Raw genomic sequence first — 12,412 nt, forward strand, 5'->3', positions numbered from 1 at the left:
TGTTTTGATCTGAGTCCATTCACCTAAGTGTGGTGGTAAGCCCTGAATGGGACCAGTGTGCTTGGTAAGTTTCCTGTTTCAATATCATTCTGGGGAGAATGAAGAGTAAAAGTCCCAATTTCCAGTGAATTGCTACCTCACATCATTCAGGTCTCTATTTAATTGTAGTCTTCTTGGAAGGGGCTTTGGATAAAAAGCCACACCTGTGTCGTTTTCTATACACCACCCTACACTTCCTTCCTTTCTTTTAGAGGTCTTATTTTCTGTCATTATATTACATATTTATTCACTTACTATTTTATTTCCTGACTCCCCGAATGGAATGTAAATTACATGAGAGAGGAAACTTTGTTATGTTTACTGATGCATCCTAAAACAGTGCTTTAGCATACACTAAGCACTCAATATACATTGGTAAATATATTAATATTGAATTTGTTAATAAATAAATTATGAATGGAATGAATGCATGCAAGAATGGACGCATAACGTGTGTCAGCAATGATAAATGATTTACAAATACTTGACATTTAAATTCAGTGCCAACCCCTTTAGGTACCTGCTGCTTTGTAGATTGACAGATGTAAAAACGAAAACTCAGAGAACCTCATTACATTAATTAATTTGCCCAAAAGAAAGGTACACAGTAAATTTCTACAAAAACTATAGCTCTGGTTGGTTTAACATCCTTAAAAGCTGCAATCCTGGAGAGAGATTTTAAGGGAAACTATTCAATAATAAAACCTCCTGGTTTTCCCTTCTTTCTCCTACTTCCTCCAGTTATATCTGACTGAAATATCAAAACAAGGCTCACATGGGTCCCTTGGCTGAGAATAAAGCTTGTTTGCTGCTGGTTTCTGCGCCTTGGATGGCCTCTCTCTTTCCTCAAGCATACCAGAAAATCAGAACAGCTGTGAGCCTGTCAGAGCTGAGGGCAACTGTGTTTGCCTAGCGAGTGTCTGCAGTCCTATGGGGTATGGCTCATGGCATCAGGCACAGCCTGGTGGGACGTGGTAAAACAAAAGGAAGGGAGGCTAAATGAATTACAAATGTGTTCAGGACACAATAGAAATAAACCAGGCAGGGAGTTGAGTGTTGACAAGAACAGGTTGCTTGATGATTAATTGGAGAGAAGGACAGAAGCCGTGAAGCTGAAGGACAAGGGGGAGCGACCCATGATGCAGGTAGCTGCTGTGGTGATGAGTCTGTCTCATAAGGTGGTTTTCTTTCTTACCTTTTATGATTTTGCCCTTGGATTGTGCCCTGTGTGGGATGACTCAACCGGGTAAGAGCCAGATGGTTTTCTACCATCTGTGTGGAAGTCCTCAGAAGAACAGGAATTTGAACTTTAAGGTCTCTTCAGTTACCTTGAAAATTAATTTTTTCTTGTTTTGTGTTTTGCTTTTAAGTACTTTTTCTTGAGGTATAATTTATAACAAAAGGAAATGCACAAATCATAAACATACAGCGTGGCACAAGTTGACAAATGAACACAACCCACACAACCCACCCCAAAAGGATAGACAATATTTAAATAAACTTAGAAAGCTCCCTTGCACCCCTTCTCAAACAATCCCACCCACAAATTCCTCAAGCAACCTCTTCTGATTTCCATTTTCTCATTTTGTAACTTGTCTTTTCATCTTTTTGACGTGGGCTTCCACATAGCAATAGTTTTCATTTTGATGAGTTCCAATGTATTCATTTTTCTTTTTCTAGATCATGCTTTTTGTGTCAAGAATTTTGTGCCTGGCTCAAATTCCCAAATTTTCTGTTGTTTTTCCTGAAATTTTTATAATTTTACATTTTAAATTTATTTCCATGATACACTTTTTATTAACTTCTGTATAAAGTGTGAAATTTAGATCAAAGTTCACCTTTATGCCTGTAGCTGTCCAGTTGCTCCAGCATCATTTGTTTAAAAGACTTTCCTTCCAGTGAATTTTGCACTTTCATCAAAAACTATGCCAGTATACTATGTGGGTTAATTTCTGGGTTCTCTATTAGATGCCATTGATATATATGATATACTTCATGTATATAAATATATTTAAAATACATATATATATATATATATATATATATATATATATATATATATATACACACACACACACACACACATTTATGTAATATATATTGACCTTACTTTTCCAAACAGATCATAGAGTATAAGCTACATCATAAGTTAATAAATAAACTTGCTGAGATTTTGCTAGAAGTTGCATTAAGCCTGCAGACCAATTTGGAAAGAATTGCTCTGCTGAGCCTTTCAATCTAGGAAAATGTTATGTCTCTCCATTTATTCAGGTTTATTTATTTTGTGATTCTCAGGATGCAGCTCCTATACATGTATATTAAGAATATACTTAAATATGTTTTTTAGAGTTATTGCTATGGCATTGCACTTTACACTCCAGTTCTAACTGTTATTGTTGGTATACAAAAATGAGATGGAGTTTTGCATTTTAATCGTGTATGCTCTAGCCTTGTTGAACTAGCTTTTAGTTCTCTAGAAGCCATTTTTAAAATTTCTGTACATTACTTGGGATTTTCTATGTAAACAACCATGTCACCTATACCCAGTTTTATTTATTCCTTTCCAATCTGTAAATTTTTATTTCTTTTCCTCAACTTATTGCAGTGGGTAGAGGCTGTCTACTGTGCAATAGTACAACATATCAAATGAAAATACAATACATAAAAATTATGTTGGGCTGAGAGGGAAATTTATAACACTAAATGCTTACATTAAAAACAAGGAAAGGTCTCAAATCAGTGATTTGTTTGTACTTCAAATTTGTGGTGACAGTGGACCTTCAGTCCGTCACCATTCGTCTTAGCTGTAGGATCTTTGCAGGTGCTGCTTATCCATGTGCTATAGTTCTTTTCAATTCTAACTTACTGAAAGTTTTTATTCTGAGTTGGTGGTGGATTTTTTCAAATACTTTTTCTATGTCAATTGATATGACCATATAGTTTCTCTTGATTGTAATCAACCTTTTTGATATGATGAATTTTGGAATGGTGAACCAACAATGCTTACCCAGAATAAACCCAACTTCATGGTGATACATAATTCTTTAAATAATTTTTACACTTGACTTACTAGTGTTTTGTTGAGGTGAGGCTTTTTTGGGGAGGGAGGGGGTCTAAATTAATGAGACATATTGGTCTGTTTCTGTGTTTTCTTTCATTGTTTTGTTGTTGTTGTTGTTGTTTACTGCTTTAGTTTGGTTTGGGTAGTGAGGTAATATTGGCCTGATAAAATGAGTTGGAAAGAGGACCTTCTATTTTCCAGAAGGAGTGGTATAAAATTGGAGTAATTCTTCTCACTGTATTTAGTAGAATTCTCCAGTTGAACCATGTGGTCCTGGAAACTTCTTTTTCATAAAGAAAACTTTTATTATGTATTTGATTATTAAAATTGTTACAGACCTATTCACATTATCTATTTCATGTTGATTGAATTTTGTCAGTTTTCTGAGAAATTGATTAACTTTTTCTAAAATTCCTAGATTTCTGATAATAATTTTCACAATATTCCATTATTATTTTTAATGATTGTAAGATTTGTCATGATGTACTTTATTTCATTCCTGATATTGATAACCTGTGTTTTCTTTCTTTCTTTTTTTTTTTTTTTTTGTGGCGGATTCATTATTTTTATAAGAATTAGGTTTTTTTTCTATTGATTTTTTCTATCATTTTGCTATTTTAAAATTTCATTTAATTCTGCTCTGAAGATTATTTTCTTCCTTCTGCCTATCTGGAGTTTCCTTTTATCTTATTTTCCCAGTTTCATGAAGTACAAACAAATCACTGATTTGAGACCTTTCCTTGTTTTTAATGTAAGCATTTAGTGTTATAAATTTCCCTCTCAGCACAACATAATTTTGATGTATTGTATTTTCATTTGATATGTTGTATACTTATTTTTATTCAGTTCAGTATATTTTTCATTTCCTTTGAGACTCCCTCTTTGATCTAGGGGTTGTTTAATTTCAGTATTTTCAGAGATTTCTTTCTATTTTCTATATTTGATTTCTAGTTTGATTCCATTATATTCAGAGAACATACTCCACATGATCTCAAATCTTTCAAATTATTAGCTTTTTAAAAAAATTTTAGATGTTAATGGGCCTTTATTTTGTTCATTTATTTATACAGTGCTGAGAATCAAATGTAGTGTCTCACACATGCTAGGCAAGCACTGTACAACTGAACCACAACCCCAGCTCCAAATTATTGTCTTTTTTATAGTTTAGCACATAGTCTATCTTGGTGTATGTTCTGTGATCACTTGTGTTTTCTTCTATTGTTGGATGGGGTGTCTACATATGTCAGCTTAGAACTTGTTTGCCAATTGCATTGTTCAGACATTCTATACCCTTGCTAATTCTCTTTCTATTAGTCCTATCGGTTGGAGAGAGGCAGGATACAGATGTCCTTAACTAAATTGTGTGTACGGCTATTTCTCCTTTTAATCTTTTGGTTCTTTGTATATTTTGAGGCTCTGCTGCTTGGTATTCCACTTAAAATTATTATGTCTTCCTGGTGGATTGATCCTCTTATTCTTAAGTAATGTCCTTCTTTGTCTTTAGCAATTTTCCTGGCTTTGATGTATAATTTATCACATATTAAAATAGTTATTCCTATTTGTGGTAATCTCTTTTCATGCTTTCATGTACAACTTCTGTCAATGAATTTGAAGTGAGTTCCTTATGAATAGCATATAACTGAAACATGCTTTCTAAATTAACTCTGACATTTTTTTCTTTTGTTTGATATATTTAGATTATGCAGAGTTAAGATAGTTCTTGGTGGTAGCATTTAAGGTTTCCATTTTATTGTTTTTATTTTATCTATTTCCCTCCTCCTCCTCCTCCTCCTCCTCCACTCTCTTTCTTCCTCCTCCCTCCCTCTTTCCATTCTGTGGGTTACTTTAAATTGTTTAAACTACATCTTATTTATTTATTTACTAAGATTTTCCCCTTTTCATTTATATGTAGGTAAACTGCAGTTTATTGCTAAAACATTTCATGACAGCTGCTTTAAAATCCATGTCAGATAATTCCAACATCTGACACCCAGCTCAGCCTTAGCATTAACTGAATATCTTCTCCCATTGAAATTGTGATTGTCTTCACTCTTGGTAGGACAGGTGATTTTTGGACATTTTGTTTTATTGAGAAAATGTAGGTCTTAGTTTAATCTCCAAGTTTAGCAGCCAGTTAACCCGTTTAGGTTTGGTACATGGTTCCTGGCTCTTTTCTTTATTTTCACCCATAGGCTGTGTTTCAAGTGACAGCTTAATTCTCAGAACCTCTGTGTTCTTATTTGGTTTCCTAGGTTTATTTGGTACCACTGAGGCTTACACTGTTCCTTGCTGGTACTGTCTTAAGAAAGTGGAAGGGATTTCTCTAGACCAGGTATCTGTTGTCTTTCCCTGGAGGAAGAAGATCTCAAGTTCCAGAGACAAAGAGCCTTTTTGAGACAAACCATGGGTGTGAATCATTCATTCTGGACCTGCCTGCCTACTCAGTGTCTGCCAGTGGGGACATTCATACATGTAAATAGCTTAATAGAGTCAATCTCATCCTGCAGTTCCTCCCCTTTCCCATCCCTTCTCCCTCTCCTTGATCCCCTCCCTCCACTCCAGTGCTCTCCCCGCCATTTTTCTTGAGATCCCTTTTTTATTTAAAATTTACTTATTTCTCTCTCATATCCACATTTAAGAGAAAACATTTGACCCTTGACTTTCTGATTCTGGCTTATTTCACTAAGAGTGATGTTCTCCAGTCCCACTCATTTACCATCAAATGACATGATTTCATTCTTTTTTTAAATTTTTTTTAGATTTTGATGAACCTTTCCTTTATTCAAATGAATGTGGTGCTGAGAATTGAATCCAGTGCCCCACACATACTAGGCAAGTGCTCTGCCACTGAGCCACAACCCCTCCCTCATTCTTTTTTTTAATGGTACAATTTCATCTTTTATTTTTTTTCTAAATATTTCTTTTAAAGTTATTTTACTTTTTCAACATTTTTTATTTGTTCTTTTTAGATATACATGACTGTAGAGTGTTTTTTGACATATTATCCATTCATGGAGTATAACTTATATTCTCCCCCTTCCCTTGCCCATTGTATGTTCACACCCACATATCAGAGAGAACATTTGGCCTTTGGTTTTTGAGATTGGCTTATTTTTCTTAGCATGATAGTCTCCAGTTCCAACCATTTACTTGCAAATGCCATAATTTAATTATTCTTTATGTTTGAGTAATATTCCATTGAGTACATATATCACATTTCCTTTATCCATTCATCTATTGAAGTCTATGATTTCATTCCTATGTATAGATGAGGAAAACTCCATTGTGTGTGTGTGTGTGTGTGTGTGTGTATAACATTTTCTTTATTCATCCATCAATTGATAGGTACCTAGATTGGTTTCGTATCTTGGCTACTGTGAATTGCACATTGTGAATTACACATTGATGTGACTTATCACTGTTGTGTGCTGATTTTAATTCTTTTGGATAAATACAAAGGAGTGGAATACACAGGTCTTATTGTGGTTTTATTTCTAGTCTTCTAAGGAATCTCCATATTGCTTCCCAAAGTGGTTGTACTGATTTTCAGTCTCACTAAAAATGTTTGAGTGTTCCTTTTTACCTGCACTCCCACCAGAATACCTTGTTATTTGTACTCTTGATGATTGCCATTTTAACTGGAGTAAGACAAAATCTCAGTATGGTTTTATTTATTTACATTTCCCTGATTGCTAAGGTTGGTTTTTAGATATAGTTGGCAATTTGTATTTCTTCTTTTGGGAAATGTCTGTTTAGTTTATTTGTCCACATATTGATTGGTTATTTGGGTTTGAGGCATAAGACTCATAGTTCTTTATAAGAAGATTTCCCACCATCATCAAATGGGTTTCAATCCAAGGATGCATCAATACATGTAAATCAATAAATGTAATTCACCACATAAATGGAATTAAGGACAAAAATCCCATGATCATCTTAATAGATACATAAAGGATCTTCAACAAAGTTCAGTACCCATTTATGTTAAAATACTGAAGAAACTAGCATAGAAGTAACTTACCTCAATATCATAAAAGATATACATGACAAATTCAAAGCTGACGTCGTCATACTGAAGAGGAAAAAAAAGCACTTTTTTTCTAAAATCAGAAATGAGACAAGAATTTCCACTCTCACTAGTCCTATTTTATATAGTTCTTGAAATGCTAGCCAGAACAATCAGGTAAAGAAAGAAATTAAAGGACTACAAATTGTAAAAAAAAAATAAATAAATAAATTATCTGTTTGCTGATGACATGACCCTATACTTAGAAGACCCTCCTCCCCCCCAAAAAAGAGCTGATAAACAAATTCAGCAAAGTAGTGGGATACAGATCAACATACAAAAATCAATAGCTTTCCTATACTCCAATAACAAGTCTGCTGAAAAAGAAATGAGGAAAACAATTCCATTCACAATTGCCTCAAACAAACAAACCTTGGGAATAAATCCAACCAAGTAAGTGAAAGACCTCGACAGTGAAAATTATAGAACACTGAGAAAGAAATTAAAGAACTCAGAAGATGGAAAGACCTCTCATGTTCTTGGATAGGCAGAATTAATACTGTCTAAATGGCCATAATTCCGAGTGATCTATAGATACAATGCAATCCTCATCCAAATATCAATGATATTTTTCACAGAACTAGAAGAAACAGTCCTAAAATTTATATAGAAGAGTGCAAGATCCAGAATAGCCAAAGCAATCCTGAGAAATTCCTGGATGCATTGTAATACCTGATCTCAGATTATACTACAGAGCTACAGTAATAAAAATAGCATGGTATTAGCATAAAAATGGATATGAAAACCAATGGCATAGAAGACTCAGAGAAAAATCCACAGATACAGAATCTGATCCTTAGTGAAAGTGCCAAAGATGGTCTCTTAAATAAATGGTGCTGGAAAAATGGATATCAATATATAGAAGAATGAAATTAGATCCCTATCTCTAACCCTGCACAAAAATCAACTCAAAGTGGACCAAAGACCTAGGAGTTAGACCATAAACCCCACAGTTTCTAGAAGAAGGCATAGGGCCAACATTCCAACATATTGGCACAGGCACCAACTTCCTTAACAAGACTGCTAAAGCTCAAGAAATAAGACCTAGAGTCAATAAGTGGAATGGCATCAAATTTAAAACCTTCTGCCCAGCAAAGGAAACAAAAGAATGAAGAGAGAGCCCACAGAATTAGAGATCTTTGCCAACTCCTCTTTCAATAGAAGGACTCTCTTTAGACATAGGAAAGGAATGTGTCTACCTGGGCCACCTTCTTTTGCTAGGTTGAAAGTCAGGAAATTAGTCAAGGCTGCTGTCCTCTGAGGAATAGTGCCCACAAAATGCCCAGCCACTGTGCTGTTCCTCCTGCCTAGGGTCCCAAGCAAGTTTACCTTTCTCTTTCTACCATTCAGAGTTCTCATTTGGCCATCTGTTTGGTAATTTACAGGGCTTATAGTTGCATATTTAGTGGTATGAACAAGGAGGAACAAGTCCACCCATCTTGTCCAAACTGAAAATTGGATGTATTTCTCAAAGAGGAACTGTCTTTGGTTCTCAAGCACTGCTCAGTGAGTTTAGTCATTGTAGGGAGCCAGGGTCATCACTGTTTTGGGTCAGCAGCATAACCCTAAGTTTCTCCTGGGACAGCAGAATAACCTTACATTGCTCCTGGGATTTGATGCCTGGATCTGTCCTACAAACAGATGGTGGGGAGAAGAGATCAGCAGCAGATTGTTCTCACATACAAAACTATCTTCAGTTAAATATTGTACATTATGACATCTCCTTCCTTCTCTTTCCCCTTACAGATTATCTTACTATTCATCCTAACTGGATTTAATGTAAGAAAAAGGAAACTAAGTATAAAAGGACTTACCTGGGACTTTACCATGCAACTTTATTCAAAGATTTTTATTAGCTTCCCCCAAATATAAATAATGAGTCTTTACATTAAAATGCAGATTCAATATTTAAAGAGATTATCATGAATCCAAATCATTACCTGAAATAAATGCAATGAAATTTAATGAAAATAATGGGAAAATCTTGCACTTAGGTACAAAATGTTCATTAATAAACTGGAGAAACAGTTTAATAACAAGAGTTTACTTGATAACAAAATAGGATGCTTAGTGACTATGATCTAAAAACTTTGCTAATATTAATGTAAATATTGAAGCCAGCTGCAAGAGTTAAAAACCCTTTATGTTATAACACAGTATTTCTAAAATTTTAATATGCATGAAGATTAACAGGGTATCTTGTAAAATTTAAGATTCTGATTTAACATTTTTGAAGTTGGGCTTCAAATTCTAATCAACTCCAAGTGATCTGGTTCCCTTGGTCAATAGACCACACTTCAAGTAGCAAGGCCCTGCACTGTGCTAATTATTTCTAGGGTAATATATTCATTTATGGGCAAGAATTATATCTGAATAGAATCACTGAGAAGTGAATTTGTTCAGAAAAGGTAAGGCTGTATAGTTAGAAGTTAGAAATTGCCAATGACTGAGTGTGTTCCCCTAAAATTCATTTGAAATTCTAACCATTTGGGTGATCATACTGAATGCTGGGCCTTGTGGAAGGGAATTAGGTTGTAATAGTGGAGCCCTTAAGAATGGGATCAGTGTCCTTATTAAGGAGACTTGAGGAAGCTCTGTTTTCTCTTCTACCAAGAGATGAGAAAGCCAGGCCTTCACCTGACATGGAATCCACCAGCTCTTTGATCTTACATTTTCCTGACTTGAGAACTGTGAGAAATAAACTTATGTTGTTTTGAAGTCTCCCACTTCATGGCATTTTGCAGTAGCAGTCCCAACACACCAAGATGGAAAGCAAGTTCCATGAAGCAATAGAAAAGTCAGCCCTTAATCCACTAAAATCCTTTTCAGAAGATGTAAAGCATCCCAAACCAAATGGCCAAACAGCTCGAAAACAGCAAAATCACAGAAGAAGAAACAGATAATGAACATATGAAAAGATGTTTAACCTCAGCAGTGATCATGGCATGAAAATGAAGACCATAATGAGATAACTTTCTTCAGTCATTGGATTTCCCAAAGTTTACAAATTTGATAAAATAAAACGGAAAAAATAGGCACTGTCAAATACTAGCAGGATAGAATTGTAACAACCTTTTTGAAAAGTCATTCTACATTTTCTATTAAAATTTTTAAAAATTCACACACGTACTTTAGATTCAGCAAGCTTATTGATAGAAATCTCCTATAATAAAATAAACCCAGGATTATGGATATACTTTAAAAAGATGCTTACCGCAATATTACTTGTTATACAGAAGGTTGGAAACAACACGAATGTCCAACAACTAATGATCAACTAAATCATGGGCATGCAATATAAGGGATATTTAAGGGAGAACTTTCTATAAATTCCTGTGTTCCAAGAATGGTGTGATGAAGTAGTAAGCTCCTTTCATTAGAATGTTCAATCAGAGGCCAGGAGAAATGCTATTTGGGGAATTCTTGTAGAGGCAAGACATCAGCATGCATTATTTCCAAGTTTCTCCCTGACTCTCAGATTCTGCAATTCTATAAATTGGGCACAGCATTCCTCTTACAATGAAAAAAAGGAAGAAGAGAAAAGGAGGCAATCTTTTCACTCTATTTTTATCTGCTCTCCTTATTTTGGAATTGAGGCTTTGAGAGTAAGTATAAGTATAGAATATATTCATTACCACATATAGAGGCTAGAGAGCAAATTTATTTCCTTTATAATAAATGAAGAAAAATGGTTATTGGCTTCCTCATCTCTAATTGTTCAAACAAGATCCATATTTCAGAAAATGCCTCCTTTATATTCACAGTCACTAGCGGAAAGTGACTAATTTGTGACTGGGCAGGGACACGGCGTCAAACACCCTGAGCATATGGATAAGTGACTCTGTGTGTCTAAGATCAATGGAGCCTGACGCCTGCTCCTTTGCCAGGAGCGTGGGCTGGCATAAATGTACTCAGGGAAGGGAGAATAGCATCTCATTATGTGCTGGGACGTGGAGGAGAGGTTCGGCTGGATGCCCATATTTCTCTCCATTAGTGGTTCACAGACTGACACTTCTCAGAGATGCTTCTGGGGCTCAGCAAGCATTGGTTACATGTGTTTAAAATATATTTAAACAACTATTTTTAAAACTAATTAAAAACTCACCAGATAACACATGCAAATGTAATACATCCAAAATTTTAACACAGTAGAAACCAACAAAACATTAATATACATTTTTGTTGATGGGCTGTTTAGAAAACATTATGAATGTCAGTGCATAAAATCAGTTTGTACAGAAAATACTGTTTTACCTATTTTATGATTCATGATTTTGATTATTTGCAATTTAATTTGGAAGAAGGAAATTATGCTAAAATATTGGACAGTCACTACCCACAAATCACAAGTTAGGGAAAGACACAAGAGCAAGGGTAAAATGAGCAGTGTGTGAAATTATTATTAGAATGTTTAAGTCCATAAATTTCTCAAATCTTCAATTGTTCTCATGTCCTTTGGATTATCCCTTCTTTGAGTTTTTTATTCCACTTTGAATCCATTTTATGTTGTCAAACTCTGATAATGTTCTTCCCTCATTTTATTGTTTACTGTCCTTATCATGTCTGATTGGATTATTCCCAGGTGATTTTTTCTGTCTTGTTTTACTACCTCTAGTCCATCCTATATGCAACAGAATAAACCCTTTTGCTCCACTACTTAAGACCCTTAAATAATTTCCTATAACCTACAGACTAATGTCCAAACTCCTGTGCATGGAATGCAAGCTGCCTCTCCTTACAACATGCCCACTCCCTCCTTCAGATCCCATCTATGCTAAAATTACTCAGTATAACTGTTTCGTGTAACTGACTTTTGATCATACCATGACAATGTCCGGTAGGGTGCGGGTTGCAGAGACAGAAAATCAAAATGTATATAGAATGAAAGAATTACCTGGGCTGTCACTGTAACTCAGTTGTAGTGTGCTTGCCTAGCATGGGTTAGGCACTGGATTTGATCCTCACCACTGTATTAAAAAATAGATAAATAGAATAAGTGTTCAAATTCTTAGAAAGAAAGAGAGAGATACAGAGCAAAATCAATCTGGTCTGTGATGAATTTCACCCAGCTTGTTCTTCCTGGCAAAAGCATCAGGGGATAAAAGTAAGGACATTGAGAGGGCACTCCAATCATCTAAGTATCCCATAAAAATCTGCCAAGGACTAGAAACCATACAGAAATACAAATACATATTTTAAATTTTGGGATATTTAATATTTCTGAAATATAAATAATAGCTAAGCTA

At 34.9% G+C, this 12,412-nt stretch overlaps 1 long non-coding RNA gene across 2 annotated transcripts in view; it reads right to left on the minus strand.

Annotated features, from left to right (window-relative positions):
- The window catches only part of LOC124080741 (uncharacterized), a 42,559-nt gene extending 30,425 nt beyond the window's left edge, over positions 1 to 12,134 (minus strand). For both annotated transcript variants that reach the window (XR_006847797.2, XR_006847794.2), the window contains exon 1: positions 12,061 to 12,134. This is a non-coding gene — a long non-coding RNA (uncharacterized LOC124080741). The remainder of the gene's footprint in view (positions 1 to 12,060) is intronic.
- Between the last annotated feature and the right edge of the window lie 278 nt (positions 12,135 to 12,412).

Source organism: Marmota monax, unplaced genomic scaffold (assembly GCF_021218885.2).
Source record: "Marmota monax isolate L192 unplaced genomic scaffold, Marmota_monax_Labrador192_F-V1.1 WCK01_AAM20220418_F8-fsc00018, whole genome shotgun sequence".
Classification (NCBI taxonomy): domain Eukaryota; kingdom Metazoa; phylum Chordata; class Mammalia; order Rodentia; family Sciuridae; genus Marmota; species Marmota monax.